The sequence below is a fragment of the Pleuronectes platessa genome, chromosome 3 (genome assembly GCF_947347685.1).
Source record: "Pleuronectes platessa chromosome 3, fPlePla1.1, whole genome shotgun sequence".
Lineage (NCBI taxonomy): Eukaryota > Metazoa > Chordata > Actinopteri > Pleuronectiformes > Pleuronectidae > Pleuronectes > Pleuronectes platessa.
Window position 1 is genome coordinate 18,732,604 of NC_070628.1, and position 18,897 is coordinate 18,751,500.

The window sequence follows — 18,897 nt, forward strand, 5'->3', positions numbered from 1 at the left end:
GTGAGTAAAGCCATTTTCAGACATGACCTCCGGGTAACATCCGGAGAACTGAGTTCATCCGTAGTCTCCCTTTCACACATGCACAACATTTTTGCGTCTGTCCCGTGTTAAAAGCGTCATCAAGACGCCAACTCGCTCGTGGTGAATCTAGCGGAGGATCCCCTGCTGTGTTCTCAAATGGACTCCTCCTGGATTTCTACAGACCTTATAGTAGAACGTCAGGTGGAGAAAGTCGCACATGCACCTCCACCACGAAAAATACGGAGGATGTGCAGAGTCCAGTGCATGTCTCAATGCAGCTTCAGATGCACACTTGGTCTGCAGATATTCTGCTTTATGAGTCTAGGAATGTCCTGACCTCTCGTTCTAACACACACACACAGTATAGTTCATAGAGTAGGCAGCAGGCTGTATCAGTAGCTCAGAACTTTGGTGTAATTGTCTCTCTTGTTTCTTCTTTTCCTCATTATATTAATGTTTCTACTATCCATTAAAAGTATGTTTTTCTTTTCCAATTATCTGCTTTTCAGCTGCTCCCTGTTATTTCCACATTTCTTGCAACACAAAGTATGTGTAGTGAGCTGAGACCCCGATTATGCAGCTAAATAAAGAATAAGTAAACAGTAAATTTTACTTTAAAAAAACAAAAAAATAGCAGCAGTGTCGAAAGGGAATATGATGAGATGCACAGACGGAAAATAGGAAACATAAAAAGGAAGACACATGGAGAGTAGGGCAGGAATGACTCAAGTGCTGATGACCTCACAGTTAGAGGCTACAGGGGACATCGGAGAAGTTCGCCAGCCAAACAGTTAGTCAGGCATAGAGTCACTACACCCGATGGCCAGTCAGCCCGAGAGCTGTCACACAAAAGGTCAGTCGCCCGGCCAGATGTGTAACCAATAAGCCACATAATTATTTATCCAGTGAGCGAATCAGCTCAGCAGCATGTCAATGAGTTGACGTCAGTCACTCAAAGATTCAGTCAGTGCATTAAGGAGGCAGTCAGGTGGTGGATCAGCTAAGTTTTTCTGTCAAATAACGAGTGAGCCGAGTATTTTAAAAGCTGACCTACACTCAACATGCCAGAGAGGACAGACACGTCCCTTCCTGACACATTCCACCCTCTCTCTTTAATTCATTCATTTTCAAATTTCTGTTCCTTCTGAGAATTACAGTTTACTCAGCTGAAAATAAATAATCCTTGCAACATGCAAAACTATTACTAATCTGAAGCGTATTGGGTTAATAAACCAACCCCAAATCAGTAAAACTAAATATTGTGCGGAAGATGGAGAGGACCTCTTAAAATAGTGAGATTTGTCCTGGAGACACAACATTGATGGGATTTATTTCATGGCCACTACATATTATGACTGAACTGCTCAAATTTCCATCAAATTCAAGCTGTTATGAGTAGGAGTGCTTGACCTCTCAGTTTAAATTGTATGGTCTGCACATTAGAGAAAGCCCCACTGTTGTAAACCTATATTGTTGCAACATTTAAATGATGTACATGAGTTTGATTTTCATACCTGTATAAAAGAAAATAGCACTCTCGTCAAGAACAACCTGCAAAAACATAGACAGAGGAAGTGCTGAGGATCTGGTTTTTATGACTAGGTAGTTATCAATATGAGGGCATTACATTCACCATTATAGTAGCACAGTGGAGCACTTTTAAGTGTCTTATAGTTACTGGGGACGGTCTAGATTTACCCAGCCAGCGAAGGGTTTGATCTGTGAACCCTCATCTTGTCAAGCTAGTATTTGTTCAACCCCAAATCCCTTGCTCCGAGCAGCCTAAACAGAGGTCTATTGTAAGGGAATGGGTCTCGGCTTTGGCCATCAGGCTCCTTTACAGTTTCCTCTGATTCAACCATTGAAAGGGGGATTACTGGAAATTGGCTTTGTGTAACAAGGAACAAAGAGTCATCCACTATCATCCTCTCTCTCTCTCTCTCTCACACACACACACACACACAAAGAGAGAGAAGTACTGCCCTTTGTAAAAACCAACAAAAACTTGCGGCAGGTCTATTTCTGGTGTCCTTATGCTGACTTAGGGGCTTTCTGTGTTGAGCTAAACTGAAAATAATTAAAACACAGAGACACACACACATGCAAAAAGAAAGTATATGAGCGTTTAGAGCAAATGATAGGGTAAGCGAAAAAGCAATATTACTCAGAAATGTTATGTTTTTTTTAATTGTATTCCTGTGTTTAAATTAAATAACAAATGTAGGAGCAGAAGGTGACTGAGGGGTTTATGACATTGAGGATGAGAGGATTTGATTAAGCAGACAGCAGAGACAAGAGATGCACTGAAAGCAGTATGTGAAATCCTGTGAGTAAAGGGACAAAGGGAAGAGTTATTACAGTGAGATATAAAAACATATACCATCACAAATTTTGACAGTGTTTCTGTGTGAGTCAGTTTGTCTGTCAGCGTTATTGTTTCCTTCTCTCACCTCTATTGAATCAATCCAACATGCTTTCATTGTGTCAGTTCGACGTTTGTCAGCCCATAATCTGCGATTCCCAGAAACACCAAGACTTGTCAGTGGAAGGGGGGTAAGCAGGATTTGTCAGCTTATCGGCCTAATAACAATTATTCGAAATATATGCATTTTCCCCTGCCTTTGTCCATGCATCTTCCTGTCTGTCACCCTTCAGTGATTTCATTTGTATATCTTTCCCCGGTTAGTACCAGCCTCTGTGTCTGTATCCATGATGCTTACAGAACATCTTAAGATTGTTTTTTATTTTTTCGCTTATAGATTACAGCTTCAATCCACACCTCCCAGACACACGGTGTGACATTTTAAAACTTCTGTCATCTCCTTTCCGTGAGGAGCTTGTCAAAGATCTTTGTGGTTTAGGGTATATATGAGTTTCAACATCAACTTTTAAACTTTAAAATACCACTTATAGGGGGAGATATGTCTTTAAAAAGTGAATATGAAAGAATAGTAAAAAGCATTTGTGTGGATGACTGGGCTGAAATTTCATGGGGAGGAAACCACATTACAATACAACACAATTAAGACAACAAATTTAGAAATTACAATTATGTTATGTGTTCACCCCTTTAAAACATTGGTTTCTTTTGGGATTTTTTTCAGCAGGATAACAAAACTTATTGGACATAGTCCAAAAAAGGACCTAATAAAATGTATCTGTACATCTTGAGTAAGATATTTGTGATAGTGGGAGGATAGGTGAGAAAATTGTTTATCGCCAAATTCAAAAACACATAGAAGAATACAGTATAGTATGAACAATGCATTGTGTTGTGTGGCCACGCAGACAACAAGCGAACCAGTAGGCTTCGTCGTTTGAAACGTCCACAAAAGTGTGAGTGTGATTTATTTACTTGCAATTAATCTGTCAAAACATAGGAGCAGAATGCTGAGGCTAATTGTTTAGTCGCTCTGCTTGACCTGGACTCACCTCTTCTTCCCCCTTTATTTGTCTTTTCTATGTGTTTGCAGATATAATTTCTCTGGGGAAAGCACAGAGCTCGGATTGGGTTTATGGGGCATCAGTGCAGTTTGATTTAGTTATAAAGGCATCCCAATAAAAACTGGGGACGGACACCAAGGGCAAGAGGACAATTCTACTGTAAAAACAATAGGGGCTTAACGCAAGCACTCAGGGACCATATGGTCACTATACTGTTTCCCGCAACAATGCCAAAAAGGAGGAGAGGAAAATAAATGAAAATATGTGGGGGAACCGGGATGAGTAGGGCAGAAGAAAGGAGGAAAGTCACCGGAGCAAGTTAAAACTTAGCAAGACAGAGTAAGAGAACTCAATTAAGAAAGTGAAAAGAAGAGAAATCTGCAGTTACAATAAGAATAAAGCCAAATTAGTACAGACACTAATTAAAACAGCAGAATATGGAGATGCATCCCTAACATGCGGGTAATGTTTTATTTCTTCAGGTTAGAGAATTTTAAGAATACTTAGCAATATTTTATGCTGGTAATACTGAACACAACTCATCATGACAAGAGCTGCAAATTGGAAAACAATCATGTCAAAAATGAGTTATGATGTGAAAGATTTAGCAAGCAGCTGCTGGGCAAAGTTGATATTAGTGTGCAGCAGTTACGGATTTCAAATTTAATACCCTTTAAGCTCCTAATCAGTCCTTAACACCAGGCACCAGCGAAGCAAAGGTAAGAAAGTTGGCAAGCCATGCTAAAAACTTCACATGGCAGAATGGATATGGATATTTATCAGATAACTGACTTGAAATCCAATTTCCAAATCGCTCCTGTATGTGATAAATCAGCCGACTATAGGTAAAAGAAAAATCAATAGAGTTCAGGACTCAGACGTGAATCTCACTTGAGTTCAGATTTTAAGTGATGCCCCACATTGTTTTCTTTTTCATGCGTGTTATCATCCATTTATACCTGTGTTTCTCTCTTTGTTTAAGTTTCTCTTCTTCACACTGGCTGTAAAACGAGGTCTTCAGTGCGTCACACACTAATATTTCCCACAATCTGAAAACTGCACCAACAGCGAAAATTCCAGTTCAAAAGTTTTTTTAATAATTTCTTGAGGGTAAATAATGTACCTCTGTATTGAGGAATTTGTACATAAAAAGAACTGATATAATAAATCATAACTTTTTGTATCAGTTCTACAGACTTACTTTAACCTCGGTTGCGCTGGAGCACCGTGCACCCAAACATTTTCACTGTGCCATTTGGCGCCGCAGTACAACACCTATTATACCTTATCTGACAGTTCCCATATGGATTGGTAATTTCTTTAGGGCTTGGTTCGACTCCATTGGATTTGTTCGAATATCTCTTTAGTTAAATATATTTCAATTTACAATAATTTTGACTGAATATGAAAGAAATTTACGAAGGGTGTAAAATTGTCAAATTTTACGGAAGTCCCTTCACAATAATCAATGTTGTGATTGTGTGTCTGCTCATCAATTTTTCTAATGGGGTTGAATAAGTGTCTTATAAACTCTCCAGTGAATCAAACAATGTATTAAGGTGTTGGCGTTTATAGTTAAAGTGTATAATGAGCGCAGGTGTATATCGTTTCACACCATTGGTCCGTAGTGGAAACTCTGTATTCACACTTCCTGTTTCCACTGTTCGAATATACATCACCTCGTTCACCTCCTCCTCTCCCGCTCCTCTGCTTCACATGTGACTGTGTGGAGTGAGTGGGGGGCGGGGCCAGCCAGGAGCCTGTGAGTGTAAACTCCGCAGTGGAGATGAGAAGAGGAAGCGGAACGACTCGATCAAATACAGGGACACACAAGCTAAATGTTTGGCAAACCGATGAGACAAGAGAACATTTTAGGCCTGTAGTAGTACAGTAGTTTTGCAATAATAATATTGAACATTTCTTACAAAATCCCACAGTACACCTGGACTTGACTGGCACGCCATTTGGGAACCACTGACTTAGACTCCGACTTAGTCAAGGGGACTCAACTTAGACTCTTCTTTGTTTACAGGCACTAAGACTAGGACTCGAACAGAGGACTCAAGACTCAACTCTGGCTTGAGGTTAAGTAAGTGTTACTCCAACTTTAATTGAGGTCATAAAAAACCATCACACTGTCGAAACCATCCAGAGCAGCCCTCTGTTTCTGCCCAAACTAAGGAAGACACTTCAGGGTAAAAACAGACAAAAATAATAATTTATTAGGACCTAACTTTAATGCTGAGAATCTTTAAAAAAGAGAACCCATAAATTGAGTCCTGGAGGTGTGGCAGTTGCAGCAAAGTCATTTCATTCACATTGTCAAGTAGCTGATTCGTCACAATGTAGGGGGCATTATACCATTAAGTCTTACACTGCCTTTTATCTCTAATTCAGCTCCCTCTCACTGTGAAGTGGGCTGAAAGGAAACGATTAATAACACAGATTCCAGATTCTACATGTTTGGGGTCGTACTCACACTGGGGCTGTATGCGTGTGCTTGTGTACTTGTGCACATAGTGCTGTTTGTCTGCCTGCATTACGAGCTTGGCTTCAATTATTTATGTGTGTTTCTGATGAAGTGATTCAGGCAGAAAGATTAAAATGTTGCATTCCACTCGCTTAGCAATTTCAGCAGCATGGGGAGGCTGTGGGTGGTCTTAAGGTTTAATTAAGCACCGACCAGAAAGCCGAAAATGAGGCAAAGCTTGCTTTGAATCCTTCAAAAACAAATCTTACATAAAATTAGAATGAGAAGTTCCCAAAAGATTTCAATCAAAGGATCTCAAAAACTATGAGTACATTTTCAGGGAAGAGATGAGAAGGAAAGTTACAGACAAATTCAAAGTTCGCACTGAGCCAAGTTCAACGCTACAGTATAAAAAACAAATTGATGGATGCAAGAAGAAACAGACGTGAAATCAGTCATTTTCCCCTTTTTTAAATTAGTATTTATTTATAAATCAATTATATAAAAAAATATATTGTCTCCTCAATATACAAAAAGAACAAGCAGAAGTTTTGACAGAAATATGCTGTACTGCCCACTTTTTTTATTAATTACATGCCACTCGATAAAGAGACTTGACACTTGAGAGCTGAAACTTCTGGAAAGAGAAGTGACAAATGTTGCCTGTGACATATAATGAAATATGAGTTTTGAAGGGCGACCACTAACTCAACACTGTAATATTTTTGACTGAGGGCTGAGCCTATAAGAGCACTAATCTTTTTTTCCCTTAAGTAATGACCAAGCAGCCACTGCTCTCCATCAATCAGGCAGCAAAGTCAGTTATTGGTTTTAGCTTAACTTGGGTTTTGTCAAAGGAGACATGTTCTGCTCATATTCAGGTTCATAATTTAAATTTGGGTGATTACTCCAAAAGGTTTACATGCTCTAATGTTCAGAAAACGCATCATGTTCCTCATACTGTCAAACTGCAGCACCTTGACACTTGATTTTAGCTCCTGTCTCTTTAAGCCTCACTACGGGAAAAGCCCAGTCTGCTCTGATTGGCCAGGTGATCAACTCGATTGTGATTGGTCAACTACTTCCAGCGCATGTAGGAACTGACAGCATCTGCTCTTGCTTTACCTGACTTTGTTAGGTGGGCCTGCTACACTAGCTGCTAGGCATGCTCATGCAAATGCAAGGCATCATGATGTCATGTGGCATCACAATGGTGCTTGTGAGTATTGGCCAGACTGCTGATAAGCCGTGTCAGGAGCTTCAGCTTTACTGCAGACATATTAGAGGACAGAGAAAAACTCACAAAGCACATGTATACTCCTTTAATACTTAAGTATTCAACTCTAGGTCAGCGTTTCACAGTTAACATTTTATTATGTACAATACAATAAAGTGTTGCATTGGTCACAAAAAATTGTAAGATTTTATTTTGGAGGAATAATAGCTTACCAGCTAATGCCTTAGTACAAGTAGGCCTAAGATAAGCACACTTTTTTCTGTGCTTTTTTTGACAGCAGATGCTGCAAGAGATAGAAAACAAAACTAAAACAAGATTTTTTTTCACTGCTTTAAATTAAAAAGGGGAATTCAGGATGTCCAATGTCCAATTCACAGACTCTGATCAGTTTGTAAATGAAGGACATTACGTTATAAAGTCAATTTTGTTAGAAATAATGAATTAACCTTACCTAACCGCTGGGGAGCTCAGTCAAGTCAAACACAAAAACGACTGTCACACCCTTGTTTCCAGGTACAAAGGAATGACTGACCTGAATTTGATTATATCGCCTGCAGCACTGTCCCAACAACAATTGGTATTAGGTAAGGACGTTCAAGAAGACAGAGAGACATAAAGGTGGTAACTGCTGGGTTATATACAAACTGTCAAAGACAGAGAACACATTGAAGTGAGGGGTTTAGATTCAGTCAAGGTCATAAAGTTGTGATTCACTCTACCTACCAGGTCAGCCGCAATTCTCTTTTGACTTCCCCGTTGTACTGTGTTTCACCACTGTGTAGCCTTACGCCTTTCTCTCCCTGTCTCTTCACTTAATGCACCTGTCCAGAATGCAGACTGTGCCAATCTGCCTACTATGATCTTTTTGAATGGTCAAAGTCAGGGCCAAGCTCATGATTGGCATACAGGCAATACAAGTGCAATTGGCCTAGTATGCTTTCCCCAGGTAAATACACTGCTAACAGCTATAAGGAGATAACCTATTTGTTATACAAATTATGCCACATTAGTTGTAAAGGGGAAGAATTAGGACAGCTGCTCCAAAAAATATGAAACTATATGATAAAATCGGAGTTCATGGCAAGTCTGAGATGTATCAACTTTGTAGTTTATTTGTCCACGGTTTATATATTGTCTGAACTACTAACTCTTTACTAACTAAGCTTTTTCACACATAAAATGTACTTGCATATCTGGTATTACTTATTTTCTTTCCCTGCAAACTGTTAGTTGCAAAGGCTCAGTGAATCAAATTCAGTATGCATAGATAATAATTTTTACTAATATAGTTGACAGGCCGCCAAATACAATGAGTGGTGTACATTTCTATTTTTCAGCTTTCATGCGTCTTCATGCATAGACCACTGTATGGGGTCTATGTGAGCAGTGAAACCGAAACAGAAAGACTTAAAAACGGTATCCTTATTCAACAACGTTATCTCATATCGCATATTGTCCTAATATCATGCAGTCCTACACTAGACCCTTGCAATGACATTTAACTCCAACCTTTTTCTGACAAAGCAGTTAGATCTGACTACACAGACGCACTGACTAAAGATCTCCTTTCAGAATGAGCCACCAATGTGACCACTAGAGAGAAGCTTCTGTCCAGAGCCTCACTTGCTTTATTGCCTAGGGAAAAAATGCAATGCATTAACCCGCTGTCCAAGTGCGCTGAATGTGGACTTACAGTAACTTATTCTAGCCCAGCATGCCACAGCAGTCTTACACCAACTGCAAAGCAGTGTCAGTCTCACGGGGGAGAAGCTGAGCTAGTTGCACTAATCATGTTGTGCTCTGAGCTTGGCTGTTGAGACTAATTGGCTGGTCAATAATCTGAACAGCTGGACGGGCGAGTGACCACCAGTACCTCAGTTGAAACAAGGGGTACAACAATCATGACAAATTAAGCTCCTCATTAAAGACATGATCTGTCGGCCATACATTTGAAAAAGGATCAGCTTGCTCTTCTTGTTTATTTCAGTGACAATAACAGTTAGGGGGAGCTTTTACTGTATTCCAGCTGGGCATTTGTCAACTCTGCAAAAACTGTTTTCCGACCAGACTTCAAGCATCCAAATGTTGTCCTGTTTCCTGCTATATCTTTTTTCCTGCTCTAACTTTTTTACAGCTTAGAACATGCCTCCATTAACAAAAGAATATGCATCAATTATGTCCGATAGTCACTCGAATTATGTCAAAAACATAATTCAACTCAAAGAATAGAAAGAGGTGAGTGAGGGGAATGAAGTGATTTGGTTAGTTTAAGTCTGGATTTTCAACTGCATATTTCAAAATTGAGAAGCATGATCACAGTTCACATTGTTGATTTGTTCAGGAAGATTGCCCACACTGACCCAACAAGGACTCTTTCTGGCAAAAAGAGCTCTGTCCTCAGGTCAAATGAGACCAGTAAAACCTCAGAGAAGAAGAAATCTGCCGCTCCAACTTCTCCTATATTTAGCTCTGAGTCTCTGTGTTTTTTAAATCAGTCTTAAATGACAGCATGTCTACCATACAACACACAAAAGAACACATAGTGTATTTAGCCCTGTGAGTGTTAAGAGTGTTAACAGGCTCTCTGCCAGTGAAGCAGAACGACTAAGAGTTTAATAAGAGAGAATCATCAGATATCTTTGACAGGCATCATGTACACACACGTACACACACACACACACACACACACACACACACACACACACACACACACACACACACACACACACACACACACACACACACACACACACACACACACACACACACACACACACACACACACACACACACACTTTCAGTCAAGACGGTGTCTCTGTAAGTGCATATGTATTATGTGTGAGTGTGTGTGGTCTGTGAACCATCATGGTGACACAGGTCTGTCTGGGAGGATAACAGTGTGACGTCTTATCAGCCAGAAGCCAGACAGACATTCTCATACACACACATACAAACAGTGGGATAACGTGTCACCTCATATCAGCTATACAGGCCTGTCACTGTGAGGGTTGGTGGGAGGGGGGAAGCATATGGGAGCAAAGGAGGAGCAGAGCAGAGAAATGGAGGATGAAGGGGGAAAGATGCGGGGTAAAAAAAGAAGAGGAAACTGGGATGAGAAGAGAAGTGACAGAGAAAAGAAAGACACAGAGAGATGGGGCAAAGGAGAGTACTGTTATAACATCCTTTCCATCTGGAGATAAGGCGTGATTAAGACAGGGAGGGATGAATGATCAGAGAAGAGGTGTGTTAGACATTAGCAGTTAGAGAGTAACGAAAAACGTCCCCCTGTCTATCATCGCATTAGTTTGCCTGATGCAACAGCCAGACACAATGAGATTTGAGTGTGCTTGAGTTCAGCAGTGAAAGAAAGGTCAATCAGCAGGTCAGTAGCTGACGGAAAGAATACTGCTATGCTCACACCATGAGAAAGCTGTATTACTGGTCATGTGTGGTTTAAAAATACTGTGTATTAAAAACAAAACACTACACATACTAAATATGGTGACTTGAATGACCAGGTAAGTCTTCAGAAGACTTCTGGTAGCCAAATATATATACTTAATGTTTAGGTCAATGCTTTTTACATGTCAAATGGGAACCATGTATCCTGGTTGTCGAAGCACATCAAACTCCAGATTAGGCACTGGCTTCAAACTGCCCCTGGAACTGCCATGGTGGAAAAGGGGTATAAGTGAGTCAGTATCAAGTTTATGATGGCAGGTGACAAGATGATCAAACGGCAAAAACCAATGAATGTTCAGTTTCAATACTTAATGAGAGTTGTAAACTAGAATCCCTAAGAAACTAATATATAGACTAAGTGACAGAAATCATGGTCGAATAAATGACCTGACTCAAGGGTTCATCTAGCAAAGGCAAAAGAGACAAAGTAATTTCAAAGGGAGTTGAGAAATGAATTTGTCAAAACAACAAGGACACACCCTGCACTCCACTCAGATTTAAGTTGGCTGGCCCAGAAAGTAGCCTGAGAAATGTCAGGGAAATGGCAATAAGAGTTATGAGAGAGGGATAAGGGTATGTGTTATACCCATGAAAATGGGGATAAAGAATCACAAGAATGATATGTTATTATGCTGAATGTTTTTTTTCACCGATTTAACATACTGGACGAGGATTTTACTATTTTCTTTCAACTTATAAAAGTGTATATTTTCAACTTGTAACATATGGAGGAGAAAGGAAAATAAGACCACTGGACAACATGACAGAATAGTCAGTGGGGAAAAAGGAACAGAGAAATAATTGGACGACACCACATAATCACAGATATGTTAAGGTTCAAAGAAAGGTGGTTGAGGGAAAAAAAATCCAGAATAGGGGACATGGGGAGGAAAGTCTTAGATAAGGAGACTGAGGGTGGTAGATATAGATCCTTTAGCTTCTCACAAAATTACTTATAGAAGTGTTGGAAAGGGAAGGGAAAAGGGAGGGGGAGAGGGAGGAATAACAGGGGAGGAAAATGACTTGGGAACACAGGCCATCAGTCACTGGGAAAGCAGGCCTGACACCACTGCATCAATAATTCAGATGACTACGGCTAATGAGCGAGATCCAAACAAATCACCCCTGAATTCACTGGGAGAACATTGAAACATTTCACAGAGCAAAATATGGCACCATTATGGCGGCTTTTTAGCTGCAGTTTGGGCATTACTGGCAGCACATGAGGGAAAAAGGGGTTGGATACAATATTCATCTCTCTTGAACCCTTGAAACAGTCACATTTATTTTCCTAAAAGAAAAATGGGACAGAGAGAATCAACTGAGACTGAGCCTTGGAGTTCAGGCATAAAAAGAGGGAAACCAGAGGAAAAGGCCCATTTGAGAAAAGAAAGAATAAAGGCAGAAATTTAGAAAGACTAACAAAGTCGATGGAATGGAGGTAAACAAGGAAAAGAAGGGTAAATTAAGCTTATATCAAACCCAGCTTTTTCTGGCATTGGAAAGATGTAGTTAACACATTTTTTAAATATACAGGCGCCCACATAGGAAACACCTTCGTTGATCATTACCAAAATGGCATGAGATAATATTGAAACTATAATCCACTTTCCTTTCACAGACAAAAAGCACAAATCTTTAGATGTGACATTTTCTTGTTAGGCAGTTGCTTTTATCCCAAAGTGGCTACCAACTGCAGGACCAAAATAGCTTAAGTTATAAAGAAGACCTTGAAGAAAATAGTTTGATATAAATATATATTTATATCTATATTTTTTTTTTTAACCAGAGAGTGTAGGAGATCAGGTATGAGGTGCACAGTAGTGGAATAGTAAGGTGAGAAGAGGTGCTCTTGAAAGAGAGGACTATTCAAGAGGTTATTAAAGATATAGAGGCTCTGCTCCGCTCACTTGGTGACTTGTATAACCACCGAGGAACCAGAAATGAGAAGAGTCTTGGCCGTGATTGCCTTATGTGCAGTAACAACAATGCCAGACAACTTTCCGTGAAGTAGCGTCAGCCCTTATAATTGGACTTGAGTTCAACTAGATGGAAGCAAACACAGATGTGGCTTTGGAAGTAAGAGTTAATGGGTAGCCAGTGGTGGTCAAAGAGCAATGGAGTGACATTGGCCCTTTTCGGCTGATTGAAGACCAGATGCATCAATGCATTCTGGGCCATCTATAAGGGTTTACTTAAAGGAAGGTCCATTACAAGGACAACACAGCCGAGGGATAACCACAGCCTGTATCAAGAGCTACTTAGTACAGTAAGTAATTGTTCTCATGTTGAAAAAAACAGTACAACCGTCAGACAGATGCGTACAATAGAGAGGTCAGAGCTGTATGGCTAAACTCCACTGGCCAACAGTCAATCATTTCAATGTGTTGTGTGGAAGAGGAGAGTGAGAGTAGAGTTGAGGTTGGGAGTGGCTGAAAGTCAAATCAATGATTTGATTTGTACACAGCTTTACAAAGAAATAAGAGTTTTATCCGTTTGGAGAAAAGAAAAAGAAAATCAATATGTGGGAGTCAGTGTTAATGATGTGGAGGTGGCCACAAATTAATCAATAAATCAAGTGTAAAAATATATTTGGTTCATGATGAGACTGCAGCAGGCTGAAGTACTTCAGCTGAGTAGGGGGTCCTTCATATGTGGCCCAGGATTGATTTGTAATTACACTGGTAAAAGAATGTGGCCGCATGAGCTGTAAACTCTCAGAAACAGTTTCATATGCAGAATACAGAAAGTTTTCCCTATAAGAACACAGATGGTTGAACAAAATGACGCTTGCAAACTATATGCTCTGTAAAACTCATTGCAAGTAGCTCAGATATGAGGACAGAGGGAAAACTAAGAGTCAATAGTGCTTGCATAGCATTTAGCTTCATAAGCCCTAGTCTAAAGTCAGCAAGTGTCCTGGGTTATGCCCTGAAGGGCCTACCCAGTAGTTTATTGGGCCTCTTTGTGCAGGGGAGCAGGCTCTTATTATTCGGATCCACTTATTAGACTGGTCCCAGGGTGTGGTAGCAAGCCTACGACTTTGCAATCTCTATCTCTCTGTAGATATATAACTCTCTGGGTAAATAATTCTCCTTGCCTCAGACTCACTGCCCTGGACTTTTTTTCTCTCTTTACCTCCCCCGACTCCATGTGCCGAGGTATAGGAAGTGCTTACATTGGTCCTTTCATTGTGCTGTGGTCAGCCTTAAGACAGAAACATAACACAACCTAGATATAATATCTAGCAGAGCTGGGGTGATGAACGATGGAGTATTGAAGGGATATAAATATTATTTCTCGCTCCATGACTATTTTTTCCATTCCCCGAGGGCCACATTGGAGGATTTTAAAAAGGCAGGGGTCCAGCACTGCTGCCCTATCCTATTTTTTTCATTTCTTCTCATTTCTTTTTATCTTCCTCTATTGACATCTGTCTGTCTCGATACTTAACTTCATCATAAACTTCTCCTTGCTCCCTCTGAGACTCAATTTTCATACTTATCACCAGTACATAAATTCTGAATAACTCTGAAAACAATGAAAAGTTGGGAAAAAAGCAAACATTTCCTGTGTTTACTTACACATTAAACTTTCTAGGGCATAAATAACACAGGCCAAAACTGTCAGTATCATTGCTCAGGGGCCTGGCTCTGACAGTAATGCCATTTTCCATCAGCACGATGCAGCACACTATTGCTGGAGGTTTTGTACTGTACAGTGCTAATCTGAAATTCCACTGCAAACCCATGAAGCAACATTGCGCAGCCAACATGCTCTTCCCCAGTGGAGCCAGTGAGCGACAGTGCCCACCCCTAACGGAATTGTCAGTCAACTAATGCTGAAGGTGTGTTTGTCTGTTCTTTTATGTAATAGACTTGCTGCATAGTGGTGCTTCCTTACCTCATACCTTTGTTACATTTCCTAACCTTCCATTGGATTGTTCAGTGAATAACAGTGAAATTGTGAAGAGATACATTGGAGAGAATTTATATTTCACATTCAAAATAATTATATAAAAACAACAGTAACCCTTTTATTCATGGGTTGTTTTTTTTACCGCCAAGGGCAAACTCGTTGTTTGATAGAAGTCGGTCTCAAATTCAGCTCCACAAAAGTTTGACAAATAGGAAAAGATATTTAAACACAGTTAGGCTTCTATCTGTTGGATGAGCAGTAAAACTATAAAAGAAGTCAACAGATGTAAATTGCTACAACTGCTACATTACATCAAAACCCAATCAAAAGCCTGGCACCAATGTTTTAAAGTCAAAAGTCACAGTGATTCTCTTTCAGACCTTTGCATTTATTGTGTCACTGAATTAAAAACATAGTTTACTCTGTCACCCAGCTGTCATATCACACATATTTATTGTACTAGATATATAATTATTAACGAAAAGGCAAACCAATGAGAGAAAATGGGACACCAAAAACAGATAATTGAGTGTTAACTTGTTTTAAAAAGTGATTTAACTGTTAAAGGAGCCCTGGACCGTCTTTAAAATAACTTTTAGCCAATGTCTCCCAGCCCTACAGCTTAGCAATGGACAGGGCAGGATGAAGGGCAATGAGAGAGAGCTGAAGTTGGTGAGATGAATACAAAGTGCTGCTTCCATATTTTGTCCCTTTTCAGCTAAATAAGATCTTCCGTTGCCTCTTCCACCTCCTCTGCCATGGCCTCAGGCAGGCAACTGGGAAAATACATTTCTCACATAATAACTCCTCAATATCTCTTCTGTGGCTCATTGAGAGTATGTCTCTGAGTGTGTGTGTGTGTGTGTGTGTGTGTGTGTGTGTGTGTTCTTCTGTAAGTATGTGTGGCTAACTCCTATCTAACACTTGGGACACATTCATAGGTTTTCGGACCAAATGTGTAGGATTTAGCGGTTTCTAATGGTGAGCTCCCAGTTTGCAACAAACTGACCTTGTCTCCCGATCTAATTGTGTAGGAGAACCAACAGTGGCCTTTTGGTTAAGAAACCAAATGAAGAAAAATATTTGGTTTATTCATTTTGGGCTACTGTAGAAACATAGCAATGCAAAATGGCCAACTCAGTGCAAGAGGACCCCTGATGTCAATATAAAGAGCTCACTCTAGTGCATCAAAAACACAACAACTCTTCCTTTCTGGTGATACACAAACAAAAGCATAATTAGGAATGAAAGAGACAACATTGTGAGTTAGGTCAAAAGTGAAAAAAACAAATCTAACAAACTGGTCTATTAAATCAAAGGTTTATATGGTAGTTATCCAAATGTCAGAACAACGTAACAAATAATTAATAAAGTGTCGCTGTGTAAGTGATAACCCTAACCCTTCACTTTTGTTGGGTATTTCACATTAAGAAAATGTATGTATCTTAATATACTGGCCATTCCTTGAACTATCCTAGGATCTTTGTGTGTTACTTTCCAAGACACAAAATGTACAAATATTCAGGAATTAAATAATTAAATTACCTTTTGATTTTACATGCTCAATCTAAATGAAAATGTCCCGTGTCTACACTTCTACGCTTCCTAATTTATATAAGAAATAATACATTTGGCAAAGAATAGTACTCTTTTACTTGAGAAATGTTTGAAGTACAAGCGAGATTGTGACACATTAATTATATTTATACCATGCAGCGCCATCAAAATAAGTGATAAATAAAATTAAGTGTTTACAGGAAACTGTGGTGCAAATATGGCAATCTAAATTATTCTTGCTTTCCCTTCAATCGCTCAAATGCTTTTCCATCATTGGCTAATCGGTCCATCTATTCATCACCTTTGTCTTCAGCTCAGCCTCATTCATTTGTTGATACATGAAATCATTTATGCATTCCTTTTCTCCCATTTGTCCTATACTATATTTACTCAAGCATTTCTTAATTTATTCATTCCATCATTTGTTGACGTCAAATTTCTATTCATATGCAAAATTGGCTGACAAGAAAGTGGCTGATGAGGCATTGCATATTTGAGAGGCAGGCTGGGTGTTAACCATAGACTGTATATAAAAGGTGGACAACATGACAGCTCCCCAAAAGTGAAGCCAACGTCTCGCACCCGCCCCCTGGTGGCTAGTACAGGTTATAAACCGTGCCTTATCCATGTTAGTAAGGCAACGGACCCCACTGCTAAGGAAACGTCAAACAATCTGTTTCTCCAATATGGTTTCTGTCAGTTTAGGTACTTCTTATCACACTGCAGGGGTAACTTTGGTTTCAATTAGTTATTTAATGCCATAATAACAGGGCACTGTCTCCTGGTCGCCTCTGGCTCTAAAATGTGAAAATTTGCAGCATTCGTATCTGTGATATTTTGGATACAATTCTGGATAGTGGGAGGAAGTTGAGAAGCGTCGTCCATCTTTATATACAGTCAATGGTGTTAGAGGGTGAGGCATCTGACTTCTACTTTTGCTCTGTTACTGTAGGATTACAGCATAGTTGGCTCCAGAGATGTACAAATGTAGGAATGTGTCAAATAAAAACCTAGTTATAAAAAAAAGGATGGGATGATAGGGCATGGCAGTGCAGTTTCATATTCACAGCTATGACACTAAACCCAAACACTGGCACCACTTCAGGATTTTTCACTGCAAGCAAATACACTTGCATTTGCGACAAAAACATAGATGTGTGAGAACTGTAAAGCGTGTAAATAAAAGCACATTTAAATTCAATCTAAGAAAGCTGCATTTTTCAATAAAAAGTTGGAAAACGTAAAAATGACAATGACTCTCGATTAACCAATGGGGAAATCGCATGAATCGCTCTTCAGTGCTGTCCTGCTGTGACCTGTCGGCGAATCTAAAAGAGGAACAGACAGCCTCTTAACAAAAGCTGCATCCTGCTGAAAGAGCCAGTAAAAACTAGTGTGAGAAATTATAATAGTAATTGGGCACAGCATTGAGCGACTCTTACTTCAGACACTGAGGTTAGAAAGATGCAAAGACTCTCTTGGCTCTGATGCTGAAGATCATAAGCAACTCAGTGTGGAAGAACATTCAGCTGCTGCTTCTCATTTTTTGCTGGTGCCAAGTTTTGCTTTAAGTGGTTAAGAAGAAAAACATTGTGGGTGTTATGTCATATTAACTTGAAGTCAGACCTAAATTAAACTTGGCATGTTGGCTGTGAGTTGTTGTCAAAGACCGTTTGTGAGGGAGGAACCTTTACTCTGCAACACCATTATAAAACCGAAAAATGAAATGAGCGTTTCTTCAGATCCAACGAATTCTACAGAGGTGTCTTGTTTCTACTGGATTGCGTCATGTCACTGTCAGGGTTGGTATCTCCCAACTGAACTTTCATTCATATCATATCAATAATTTAAGGTTATACTCTTTATATATTGGAATATTTATTCATGTTTGGATCAAGAACTTCGTACAAATACAAGGTGTTTCAAACAAGCTGGTGTACTGCTGTTACTTCTTTGTGGCACATACACGAGTGATGTTATCATCACAGAAATCCTTTTCCTCCTAAATTTCTCCTTGTATCCCTTTATTGCGTAAATCAACAACATGTGGTTAATTATTATTGTGCTTCTAAAAGGTTTCTCCTTAGAAGCAGTGTAGAAAATTAGGTATCAGGCTAATGTGCCGTCCCAAGGCATGGGAAGTGGTGCCCCATAGTGTGCTACAACAATGATGAGGAAGCACAAATGTGTGAAAAGCTGATGCTTTTGAAAAACAAAAATGATCGTGTTAGATGACAGCAAAAGTGCAAAACCATGACTCCCAGGTAAGATGTGGTACTGTACATGTAAGCTGTTTAGTGAGACAACTCCTCAGCCATTGTGCATTAAAGTATTATCATAAGCTGTTTCCAGACATGACCTCAACAATCTGGAGAATTTTCTATGGACTATGGTTTAGTTTAGTTACCCTTTAACACATGCAAAACACAGCGGGAGGTTATCGGCATTGTCACGTTCACAACAGCAACAAATCCTCCACATTATTCAGGCCAGAGGTGGAGCAGCCGGGTGGAGCAGACAGCGTCATCAAACTCCCCCAGACTCGCTCGCTGTAAGTTCAGCAGGGGATCATGTCTGAAAGCAGCTCCGGAGAGACCATTATTAATAATAAAAGTTTCATGAACTGAATAACATAAATATGCATGAAGTAGAACCTGTATGAAAGATATAGTGTCTACAACTGTTTATGACACATCAATATATCAGTGTAATAATCACAAAGACTGCCCCCTGTCTTATAATCACAACTTGCATATTCACCTCCAGTCTGAGGAACATATTTCATTCT

The 18,897-nt window shown here is 39.7% G+C and overlaps 1 protein-coding gene across 1 annotated transcript in view; it reads right to left on the reverse strand.

Moving 5' to 3' along the window:
* Positions 1 to 18,897, reverse strand: part of tusc3 (tumor suppressor candidate 3) — a 58,545-nt gene that overhangs the window by 38,580 nt on the left and 1,068 nt on the right. The gene's annotated exons all lie outside the window — the stretch shown is intronic.